Source organism: Sebastes fasciatus, chromosome 12 (assembly GCF_043250625.1).
Source record: "Sebastes fasciatus isolate fSebFas1 chromosome 12, fSebFas1.pri, whole genome shotgun sequence".
NCBI lineage: Eukaryota > Metazoa > Chordata > Actinopteri > Perciformes > Sebastidae > Sebastes > Sebastes fasciatus.
In genome coordinates, this window is record NC_133806.1 from 1,919,178 (window position 1) to 1,931,420 (window position 12,243).

Sequence of the window (12,243 nt, forward strand, 5' to 3'; positions counted from 1 at the left end):
TGTTCCAATTAGAGAGCGGAGAGAGCTCGGGTGTGATAGGTACGACGTGAAGACCCCGGCCTCAGCCAGTGGAGGCTAGCAACCCCCTCCTGTCCCTTAACTGTCAGAGCGCTGTACTTTTGTCTTTATCATAGTCTAGACAGTCATTTAAACAGCACAGGCTGCTGTATGAGCCCCACGGTGGTTCATTCTGCCCACATGTTGGAGTTGCTGCCAAATTGACATTCGAGAGATACAGACTGTCAGAAATATGCGACAAATGGTGGTATTTGTTTTTGGGTGTTTTATTGTGCTGTGTGTGATGGTGGCATGATAATGTACATGGATTCATTTACTACCACTCAGGCTGAAATCCATATGTAATCAATATAACATGAGTAACAAAGCTCCCATCAACATGTGTGAGCTAATGAAAGCAGAGCAGTGTGAGTGTTCCGCCGCTCTCCTTACACAGCGCTGTGTATTGAGCCAGACTGTTTGCTTTCCTAAGGCCAAAGCTGTGACAGAGAACAAACACAGATAACACATCCTTTGTGTTCCATCAAAACCTCCCCTCCAACAGTTTACTTTATCCCTGCCAATCCACACATGCTATTGAGGGAGAAAAAAGGGCTGTCGTAGATCACAAGATCTTGTTTGTGTGATGACACGAAGTGCTCTGCGGGGTGAGGAAGATAAAGACAGTGTCAGGCTGCTAACTGCCCCACATTATTACTGCGTGTTACCATTAGCTGGTTTGCTTTGGAGCAGCAGTGGTGTCGTTATTTGTAATCACTAGGAAACATATTGATGTGCTCTGGCATCTCAGAGACATTAAGCACTGACACAACATTAGCTGTGTATTTGTTAACCGCAGCAATGAATGATAGCGCCGATGTGGATTTGACTTAGCTTTCATACGGGAGCCGAACATGCGACGATCATCATGCTGTACATTCCCCTTTACCCAGTAATGTGTGCATTGGAAGGTCAAATAGGAAGTACAAGGTTCAGACCACACATGCAACAAAATGAAATGGACTTGATTAAACACACTGTCTAAATGGTAGATAGGCCGGTGTATATATAACACTAGGTTGATTAAGGAAATAGGAAGCAGGTGAGAAAGTGGCCGGGAAGGTCCGGTGATAGAAAAAGTAGGAGAGGGGTAGTTGGGGGGGGGCAGGAGGAAGTGGCTGGATGTCCAATGACAGGAATGGTTAGTATATGGCAGAGCAAACAGAGCAGACAACAGAATGGCCGGTAGGAGCCGGCTGGAGTCGTGACACCTGCAGCATATTTTACTGTCTTGTTTTAAACAGTCAGTGTTTTAGCTTTTGGCCTTACCTGTTCCATTAAAATTTCCTGTGTAGATCACACTGCCGAAGCAGACCTACCAGAGGCAGTATTGAATCCTCCTGGCAGACAGAGCTTCAGTCTGGAGAGTCCATGTGATAGCTCAGCCTGGATGGCAGGTGCCACGGGAAGGCAGAGTTTAGTTATGGAATAGAATGGGGTGATTTATCTCAATAATGACTCCTTTTTGTGTGACAAGGCAATTTCACTGCCCAGAGGTGTTTTTTCTCTCCTCGCCGGTCTGAAGGTTGTTTTCAAAGGGAAGCAGTGCTGATGGAATGGCCTGAGATCAGACTGGGGACGGGGGAGGAGGCTTTAGTAAACACACACATGAGCAATCCTTAAGTTTGACTGTGTCAGCTGAAGAGGTGGCAATAAAGAGAGGGGATGAAGCAGAGAGAGAGAGAGAGAGAGAGAGAGAGAGAGAGAGAGAGAGAGAGAGAGAGAGAGAGAGAGAGAGAGAGAGAGAGAGAGAGAGAGAGAGAGAGAGAGAGAGAGAGAGAGAGAGAGAGAGAGAGAGAGAGAGAGAGAGAGAGAGAGAGAGAGAGAGAGAGAGAGAGAGAGAGAGAGAGAGAGAGATGGGTTTTGAGTTCATCTTTCTTTTCTTTTCTGAAGAGGTTACTGTTGAGGGTTGAGCCTCAAAACACACTGCCTTTTGATTTCCATCCTTCCCTTTGATCCTGGCATACAGATCTGCCGTGTGGCTGTGTATGGATCTCGGAGTATGCACATCAAAAAGCTTGCAATCAAACCAGCAATAACTCGGTTCTCTTTGTGGTATCGGCAAAACATCCTTTCACTTTAATCTCAAATTACAAGCACACATGTGGCTTAGATTATAATATGTAGCTAACGGGTTTTGGAGTCAACGTCACAGAAAGCTGCACTCGGGCTTCATAATCTGCCACAGCGGTAGGATACTGCTCGTGTTATTCATATGTAGCACATACTACTGTTGGAGTAAACTTCACCAAATTTAAGATTTTGGACAGAAAAATGCACAATGAGCAATATATCAGCATAACAGCAGCATATTCATGTTGTTATTGTGAGCATGTTGCTGATGTTAGCATTTAGCTTGAAGCACTGCTGTGGCAGCTGCACATAGTTCACACATTTCTGAATTATATTTTCTGTCTGACTGTATATTTTGAGTTTCTTTAAAGCAGATATCTCGATACAGATGTGTCTGTTTATGCTGTCAGACAACTACATGAATATGAAAAAAGTAATTGTGGCTCTTAAAGTGCAGGCCTGTCAATTGTCCAGATTTATTCGTCTTATTTGAAGAGTTTGATTTTTTTTTTTTGCGGCAGTGCTTTCTGCTGTATTGACATTAGAGTTTCTCCACAGCACTATTACAGAGTTGTCCGATCTGCCCGAGGCTACAGATAAGCATTAGGGTTAAATGAGAACCATTACAGCCTACTGTGGAATATGGAATAATTCCAACAGACATTTCTGTCTTGGTAAATGAATCATATCTAACACATTTATATATCCATTAACCTGATAGAGTCACTCAATTGAATTGTGTGTGTGTGTGTGTGTGTGTGTGTGTGTGTGTGTGTGTGTGTGTGTGTGTGTGTGTGAGCTAATTAGGCAGCGAGCTTCCATCAGAGTCGGGATGTGTTGGATATCAGAATGAGCAGATTGGTCAAAAGGAGCTGATTAGGGTCAGTCCTGTCTTAAAGAAACAACGTCACAGTGTTATCAGTACTCATGTCTCAATGACTTTTGTTTTAAAATGTAATGTCATTGTGCAGTCAGTGCATTTTGAATAAGCAGGCAAGCACTTGATACACATTACACACACAGTAGGGACGCACTGATATATGGGTCTGCCATGGCCTTTTATTAAATATCACTGTGTGTGTCCACTCTCATTTAAAGGCTGCAACGTATCCCACAGTTCCCACTGCTATAAGGGAACATGTATTGTGCTTAATTGCCCGACAGGTAGTCTGCATGTTCAGATTGATTTTCTACCTTCCAAGAAGCCATCAGTTTCAGTTCATCCCCTATAGCTCTGCAATACGGCAGTGGAGTCAGCGTTGGATAGAGAATACCACTCAGATGTTGACTGTAGGTGCAGATGAGCTGTTACACAGTCCCAGTCGGTCACACCTTACCTTCAGTCAACACACATATTAAAAGAAAGCTGAATGTAAATACTCTTGGAAAACAGTTGCGGCTTTGAGAAGCCACACAAGCAGGGCGCTCCATCACCTGAAACACAAGCCTGTCACATCCAACCCAGAGTAGAAATTACAGTCATATACTTCAAAAAGACAAACAGCAAATATGATGGTTTGAGAGAAATATAATACAGCTGCAATTGCATTTTGTTATCAGCATAATGAGGATACTTTTTAATGAATGTATCTGCAAGGATGTTAGATGTTCAGACTGCATGCATCAGAAAAAAAAAAACACTCACTGGAAATATTTAGTTTCTGTTACAGGGATGAGTCCTAAAACCCAGAAATGAGTTAGCATTTTAGCACTTCCTGTTCCCCCGACCAGCTGTACGTGTCTCGTGTGAAACCAACATGTTATTTGTCTTTGTGTTCACGACGTTCAGAAAGTTTCACTTTCATTTCTCCTAAACCTAACTAAGTGGTTTTGTTGCCAAAACCTAACTAAGCGTTTGTGTTTAATTCACAAAGTTAAGCACATGTTTACTGTGACTGACTGACTGTTGTGGAGCGTCGTGGGGTGACCCAGTGCGTTAGAAAGTGACACCAAGGGGTCCTGACCAAGCGTCGGTGTGCAGCAGTCACTACCCACAGCCTACACTAAAACACCGATGGAGATCATTTGATCATGGAAATCATAAATGTACTATTCAATGAAAATCATGTGACATGATCAACAGCTTGATAACAATCCATAAATGGACCCTGTGGTACGTTGGATCTCTGAACTGCTGTTTCAGCCCGTTCGCACGAAAAAGGCGTATAAATGACACGATAATGCGGGAGGCGTTTAGCGTGCAATGCCTTTCTTCTTGTCATTTGTACGCCATGTATACTGTACTGACTGCAATGTAAACGCAACGCGTATAAATACTACGCTAAGAGTTAGTGACGTAGTATTTATAAAGCAAGATAAACCACTTATGGTGGGCGGTGGTGAGGTGGATTGGTCCAACAAACACCGGACTTCTGACCGTGTTTGAGACCGTTGTTGACCGGTGTTTTGTAAGTTAAGTTACGTTTGTGACGTTTGTCATTATTGTCTTTGTTTGTGACAGGTTTTCCGTAGTGGTTTACTTAGTTTACTTGTTTTTACCCCAACCGTGATGTTTTCCCTTACCTTAACTAAGTGGTTTTCTTGACTGAACCTAACTGCGGATGTTTGCGTGGTGTACAAATGACACGCGAAAATGCTTAAACGCGTAATCATGACATTTCGGGATGTAACGTGGTATTTATACGCCGTCCTGTGAGACCGGGTTGGCTGTATCCATTGTTAAGAAGCTCTGAACCTCTTGTATATTTATAATTTACTTAATTCGATAATTGCAAGAGATGTGAAACAGAGATGTGTGTCTGTTTTATTTTACACAGTTCGGAGGTCCACTGCAAAAATAGATAATCTTATGTACTGGTGTATTTAAATAGATATCATTTGATAACTGAGGTGAATGGGACAATTGTGTCATGGAATTACTGGATTTCTGTAAATTCTGACTTAAAGTATGATGACATTTCCTTGAATTTGCTAATCCATTACACCGAACACTTACGTTTCATGATTTCTGTTAAGTTTGGGTCAGCAGGAGATTTTCTGGTCTGTAATTGTGATAATTGTGAAAAAAAAAAAAAATGGGCAAAGGTTTCTTAGAAAAACACACTTAAGATTATATAAAGCTGGAAGAGGTTAGGTTGTTGAAGTATATAAGCAGCAGTTCATTACTCAAATATTTCACTTGAGAGAACTGCAAAACTATGAACTCCTAATTGGATAAACTTGACACAACATGACCCCGTCCATTTTCTATGCAAGTATAATTTCAAGGCTTTCTTTGAAACTCAAATAAATCAGGGGCACTTATCAAATGTGCCAACTGTTCACTGTAATTAGAACATCATGTCTCAGTCCTCCGCAGGAAACCTCCTGAACAATACTAAAAATATTCTCAAGACGTTTCCTGTCTTGGAAAGTTAACGTGACGCACCTGCGAGTTGATTTTCATAGTATAATGAAGTGCATAGAAACCAAAAGGCTGCCAGTGAGGGTGCTAATCATCTAAATCCTACAGTGTGCTTTGGAGAACTGTCAGCAAGAATGTAAAGCATTATTCAATTTATAGATTTTCAATAGATAAATATTCAATTTCAACACAGTCTCACGTCAGGTGTGAACGGGCTGTCAATTTATCCAAAAACACACAGTATACCTAAAGCCATATACGTATGGTTCTTAAAGCTTCTGGTGAGCACACAAATTAATAATATTATAATCATAGTATTATATCAACATTATGATAACAGTATGGTACAGCAATGCACTGTGATTTTGATGATTCTCATTCAGATCTGGTCAGTTATTTCTGTGCCCTTATTTTGATAAACTCACCTTGCTATGTGTCATGTCTGGTTTCACTTCCTGCCTTTGTGATTGTCTGCCGCGTCCTGATTTGTTCCACCTGTATCTGATCACCCTGCTGCTCTTGTGTATTTAGTCTGTGTGCCCCTGTTTGATCGTCAGATCGTTGTCTCTCCCAGTGTGCAGAAGTCCAGCTGGTTACCAGTTGGTTTCTCAGTGTTTTAGTGCATGTTCCTGTTTTGTTTTGGGATTTGCCTCGGTTGCCTGCCTGTTTTGGGACATCCTGTAAGTGTATTTTTTCATCAATAAATCATTGATCAGCACCTGCTGCCTCCTCACCAGTGTTTTATGCGGTTGGTTCCTTCTGGAACAGTAACCGGTGTGGAACAGTGACCAGTCTGGAACAGTGACCCCCAAAGTATGAGAAAAGACCTTCCTGTCTCTTTTTCTCCTGCTCCATCTATCAGAAAACGTTTGTCACAACGAGATAGTCAGACTTGCAGCTCCATATGACGTCCTGTGGGGTTTGCTGTGCCATAAAATCCCCTCCAGCTAGATGCCCGTCTCCGCCCACCAGTGTTGTGCAAGTTCACACTTTGCAACTTTGTTAGCTCAAAGTTCAGTTCACACAGATTGAACTAAACTGGTTCACAATTCTGAAGTAAGTTCACAGTGCCAAAAAATAAACTAGTTCACGTTCATTTTTTTTTCATTTTTTTTTTACTGGTCGGATGCTATGGCGTTTAATTAGTCTGAAAAAAACATAAAACCACATAAAACAGGCATGTGCACGTGATATGAGTGCACAGAACGTGCGTATGTATATATATATGCCGGGTGCCATAAATCCTCCACACGTTTTTATCCCAACTCGTCTCATACGGCTGCATTGTCACGCCCCTTGGCGTCACTTTATTTTTGGCATCAACGCAATTATAGATAGGTTTAGGAAATAAATACATGGTTTTGCATGAACAGCGGTCTCCTGGATGAAAGCCTTGTGTTTGTCTGAACACATTCTCACTCCCAACTCGTCAAATACCGCCACTTGGTCATTACCCCTCGGCATCGGAGACCGACACACAGGGTACCCCTCTTGCGTTACTTTTGGACAGACCAGGGACGGCGTGTCAATATATGCTCCTTACATGCATAGTGACCTTTCAAAATAAACTTCTGTTTTCAAAGGAAGTTTGGGCAACACAACCAATTAAGTAGGGTTAGGAAACGGTCGTGGTTGACGTTAACTTCACGTGACTCCCAGGTTTGACGATACCGACGGGACAAAATAAGTCAATGTTACTTTTAGTTTTACACAGGACACGAACAGCGGTCTCCTGGTTGTTGTGTTTGTTTGTTTCATCCACCTCCACCTCCCTCCCGCCCATCCTTAACGGACATTCATGCTATTAAGACTACAGCACTGGTCCGACCGTCGAATAACGCTGCGGGTGGGTTTACATTGGAGTCCGGTTCGTTACAGAAGCTGGGGGGCGCTGAGATGTGACCAGATCATCATAGTTTATAGAAAATGCAGCGCAGTGAGGATACAGCTATTTCATACACCTGACGTACTGTAGCGCGGTCCTGCCAATGCACATTCAACCCGCATTGGACCTACTCATATGAGTCAGCCTTCACTCTGTGCGTCACCGTTAGAGAATCCTACACTTCACTGATAAACCAGAGAATTGTACATTAACCTTGGGCTTCATGATAAAAGAACATTTTTGTATCACGTCTACACGTCAGTCCTTCAAGTTGTTTAAGAGGCTTTCCCACATTGAATATAAAAGTATTGAATCAAGACAACGTAAATGGTCACTTCCTTCTAGAAATATTGACATCGGCCTTCGAAAATACACATCGGTGGAACCCTCCCTCCCACACACAGTCCCACCACAGGTTGGCCCTTGCTTGTTTGTGATAAATGCAGCATTTGTGTCCAGGGTGTAGGCTTATTTCTGCTCAGTTGCCTGCTCTGGCTAAGCTAAGCCTTGTGTTGCTGATAATGACAGCTGTGAAAAGAGAGGGGGACTGAATGAAAAGCAGTGGGGGTGGGGAGTAGCTGTGGCTCCAGTCACTGTGCCCTGCCAGGCCAGCATTCACTATCATTCTGTGTCCTGCAGCGTCACACAGGGGTGCACACCACTCTACCTCACTTCCACTCTGTTTACCAGTGGAAGGGCCTTTTTATTCTCTATAAGCAAGGACTGTCTTTCACCACCCAGACATTTTTGAATGTTTCTCTGTGTGCTGCAAAATGGATTTATCGGACAGATTTTCCAAGCAGCTCGTCTTTTGTGATGGATATGTGTCCTTCTAGAAACTACACTGCTCTAAAGAATGAAGGGAACGCTTAAATCACACATCAGATCTTGATGAACGAATTATTCACGTTGAAAATCTTTACTGATGTACAATGTATAATTTGTTGAAAACAAAATGACGAAACAGTAAAAAATTTAAATCACAGGCTGATCCAACTTGTATATAGCAGACCGTTGCTATGTATAGAAGACCGTTGCTATGTATAACAGACCGTTGCTATGTATAGAAGACCGTTGCTATGTATGACAGACCGTTGCTATGTATAACAGACCGTTGCTATGTATAGAAGACCGTTGCTATGTATAACAGACCGTTGCTATATATAGCAGACCGTTGCTTTGTATTACAGACCGTTGCTATGTACAGCAGACCGTTGCTATGTATAGCAGACCGTTGCTATGTATTACAGACCGTTGCTATGTATAGCAAACTGTTGCTATGTATAGCAGACCGTTGCTATGTGTAGCAGACCGTTGCTATGTGTAACAGACCGTTGCTATGTGTAGCAGACCGTTGCTATGTATTACAGACCGTTGCTATGTATAACAGACCGTTGCTATGTATTACAGACCGTTGCTATGTAAAACAGACCGTTTCTATGTATAACAGACCGTTGCTATGGGCACAGTTCTGATGTCGGACTCTGGAGGACCGTTTTTGTGTTGAATTATTGATTTCTTAAGTGAGGAGCCGTGTAATAAGCGGGATAATGTCCAGCTAGCGGGTCATTGTTGTGAAAGAAACCCTGACAGGGCGATGCCGTCTCTCATCGCTCGCTGTACATTATCCCTTACATAGAACGTACTGTGTTGTGTGTCCCGTCCATCGCCCCTGAGCTCCACCCCAAACGGTTGTTTTATGCCGTCTATACTACAGCGCCTCATTTCAGCTTTTGCTCCTGTAATAATTACTACGGTCGCTAGATGTCGCTGTTGTCTCTTTTTATTCCTTCTTTCGGTGACCGTGCATGTGAATCAATGATAAAACCTACTGTTGGTTGTAACACGGCCCTACTGACCCACATCTATGAGGCTGATAACACCCATTTAATGACCTGATAACAGTCTAACTGGCTGAAATTAAATCAGCTCAACAGCAACAAGTTGAAGCCATTTATATTGAAAAGGTAATATATCTTCTGTGGCAGTAAACACAACACCGCGGATCGGATAACTGCACTATATTCAGCTCCACTATCTTCAGATGTTGAGGGCTGATGAACAGTAAAACTAAGTGAACCACTATAAACAGCAAGGCTGCCACTATGTATTTGGCGCCCCCCAAAGCTTGTTACAGCCGTGGTGATGTTGCTTCGACAGAGGGTGGGGATCCAGAGGACAGGGCCAGCTCTGATGACATCACCAGGGTTGATGAGTAATGAGACAGTAATATACCTATTTTTAATAGGTTTTTATTTACATTTTATCACCCCTAATGACCTCCATTTTCACTTGTATGAGCAACTAAGTGAACAACCAGGGTGATTTACACACAGTGGTGAAGGGTGTGTGTGTGTGTGTTTGTTGTTCATCCATGGGTGTGCATCTTGTATGTGCGTGTCCACACTTCTGAGGGATGTGAGTCGCAGTCGCTGGGCTTGAATTTAAGCAGAGTGAAGATTGTTTATGAACTGCCAAAAGTAATTAATCTCCCTTCTCTATAAAAAAATAATCGGATTAAACATTCTCGTGGCCCAGTGAATCTGTCGGACGCTGAATGTCTGGCTGCTCCTCTGTCCCGCTTCGTACCCCGTAATGCCAGTCCTATAGGCCAGATTCACTGGCTTCACCACAACAATGGGCTGCACAATGACTCTGGAGTGTAATCACATTCTCCTGCTTGTCTGAATGCTTGTCTTTCACGGTGGGGAAAGAGCATTGGCCACTTGACCAGTATCGTATTCTGACCTTTGATGGAGATGCTGAAGCGCTGAGAGGGGTTTGTTGATTAGAGTTTCATCTGTGTGTCTGTGGCCGCGGGTGAAACACATGTTCACATGATGATTTGACCTTTTCAGCGGTATTCAGATGAGTATTCTGTGTCCTCCTCCCCTCTCCTCGTGTAATTGGGTTATGGGTTAACACTCTAAAGAGGCTGACTCCCAAATATTCACTGGTTTCTTTAGCTCCTACATGCCCGATGCCTCCGATGGTTTCAGTAGGATGCATTCAGGCACATGGTTTGAACTCTCTACACATTTTGCCTTAATTTCAAAATAAGAGCACACTGATAGATGGATTCATTCAGGATTAACAAATCAATCCTCAAACTGCTTTCATTCCATTTCATTTATTTAGCTGATGCTTTTACCCAGTGTGAAGAGGGAGACGTATATTCAACCACGTTGGTACAATCCCAAACATTTCAAGAATCATGCAAGTACATCAACATCATCAGATATGCTGATCTACTTCAAATGCTGCTTTTAGAGACAATAGAAGATAGAGAGGGATCTTTTAAATGTTTTTTTATTATTATTATTTTAGTGTTTAAATACTACATTTATTGAAGTAGCTGAAATAAAGCCCCTATATGCAGTTGAGCCAAGATCCAATTAGATGCCTACAATCATGTATCTATGTTTGATCTATATATTTAAAAATAAAATCGTCAACTATATTATTCCTCTTTAGCTGCCGGACCCTGTGTTTAGTCCCCGTCAGATTAAAGCTGAACAAATGTAATGTGATGTAGGCCACAGCCTAATATACTGTACAGTCGGATTCAACCACTTTATCCTCCATTGAGGAAATGTGAGTCTGGTAAACAATGGATTAATGCACAACAGTGAATAAAACTTGCTAACTTATTCTGACTTATTCAGGCTCTTTTTTTCAAGATAAATGTGCAAAGTCTGCATATACATGCATTAAAGGGACTGTTTGTAAGAATCCGAAATGTCTTGTTAACAGCGACACCTGTGGCCGTGAAGTCAACTAAAGGCGACACACGTCAACTTGTTTTGGTCGGAGACGATAACGTTTCTCTCTGCGGAGCCCCGTCACTTCACAAGACACGGGAAACCTCTGTTGGTCTGGAGGAGCTGCAGCAGTTATTTCTGCACAAACGTCCATTGTACATTCACTAGATATTCTCAGAGCTAAACTAACTCTTCTGCAGTGTGGAGTGAGCAGCATGCACGTGAGAGGTGGAGCGTGAGCGCGAGAACAAGCACGGTGTGTGAGTGAAGGCAGGCAGAGGAGCAGAGCACAGCAGAGTCTCCGGTCCTGGAGACCAAAGCTACGGTCTCCCCCGCGTCCTCCAACCGCGGCCAACACTGTTTAACAGACGGGCTTCACTAGATACAACCAAGAGGTTTTTGTGCTTCACTGTAGTTTGTGTCGGAGTCTGAGTCTGAACAGCGTAGCCACACGCGAGCGCGCATGAGACACCGACCTGCAATGATTTATACGTGTAAGAAGTTACAAACAGTCCCTTTAAAGGTATAATATGTTAGCATCTCCTAAAAAACAGTGTACAGACAATGATACAAAAATAATCCCTCTCAATCATCACTTCTGACCCACTATTATTGTGTGGTGGTGTCTGTACATCTACAGTCATTGTTTTAAAGGCTTAAATAAAAGTATATTTTGAGGCATGTTTTTCTGGTTGATAGATTTTTCAATGAATGAAAGTCGTGGCAGCTGCAATCCTCATTTGGTTGCCTTTAACCAAACGAGGATGTTCTGGCTGTGGTAACTCACAAAATGTTTTAGCTAGAAATTCAAGCTTCAGCCAGATTTAAGCTTCAGAATGTGATGTGATTTTACATACGTATTTTTTTGCATGCTGTGATTGGTAAGAAATCAGTTATTTGCTTAGTAGGAGTGCTGGTAAAACCTCCATTACCAGCCCTCCTCTGATAATGCCGTCTGTACAGAGCTTACGTCTACAAAGACATTACACAAAAATCGTAGTTACTTTGTTCACTTACTGTCAGGGCTCTGAGTGCATTCGTTTTGAGACCGGCAGAGCAAAGTGGAAATGAATTGTGTTTTCTTGTTGAATTCAGTCATTGTT

General features: G+C 42.5%; 1 protein-coding gene across 2 annotated transcripts in view; it reads left to right on the forward strand.

Moving 5' to 3' along the window:
• Positions 1 to 12,243, forward strand: part of tsnare1 (T-SNARE Domain Containing 1) — a 151,976-nt gene that overhangs the window by 18,328 nt on the left and 121,405 nt on the right. The window lies entirely within an intron of this gene.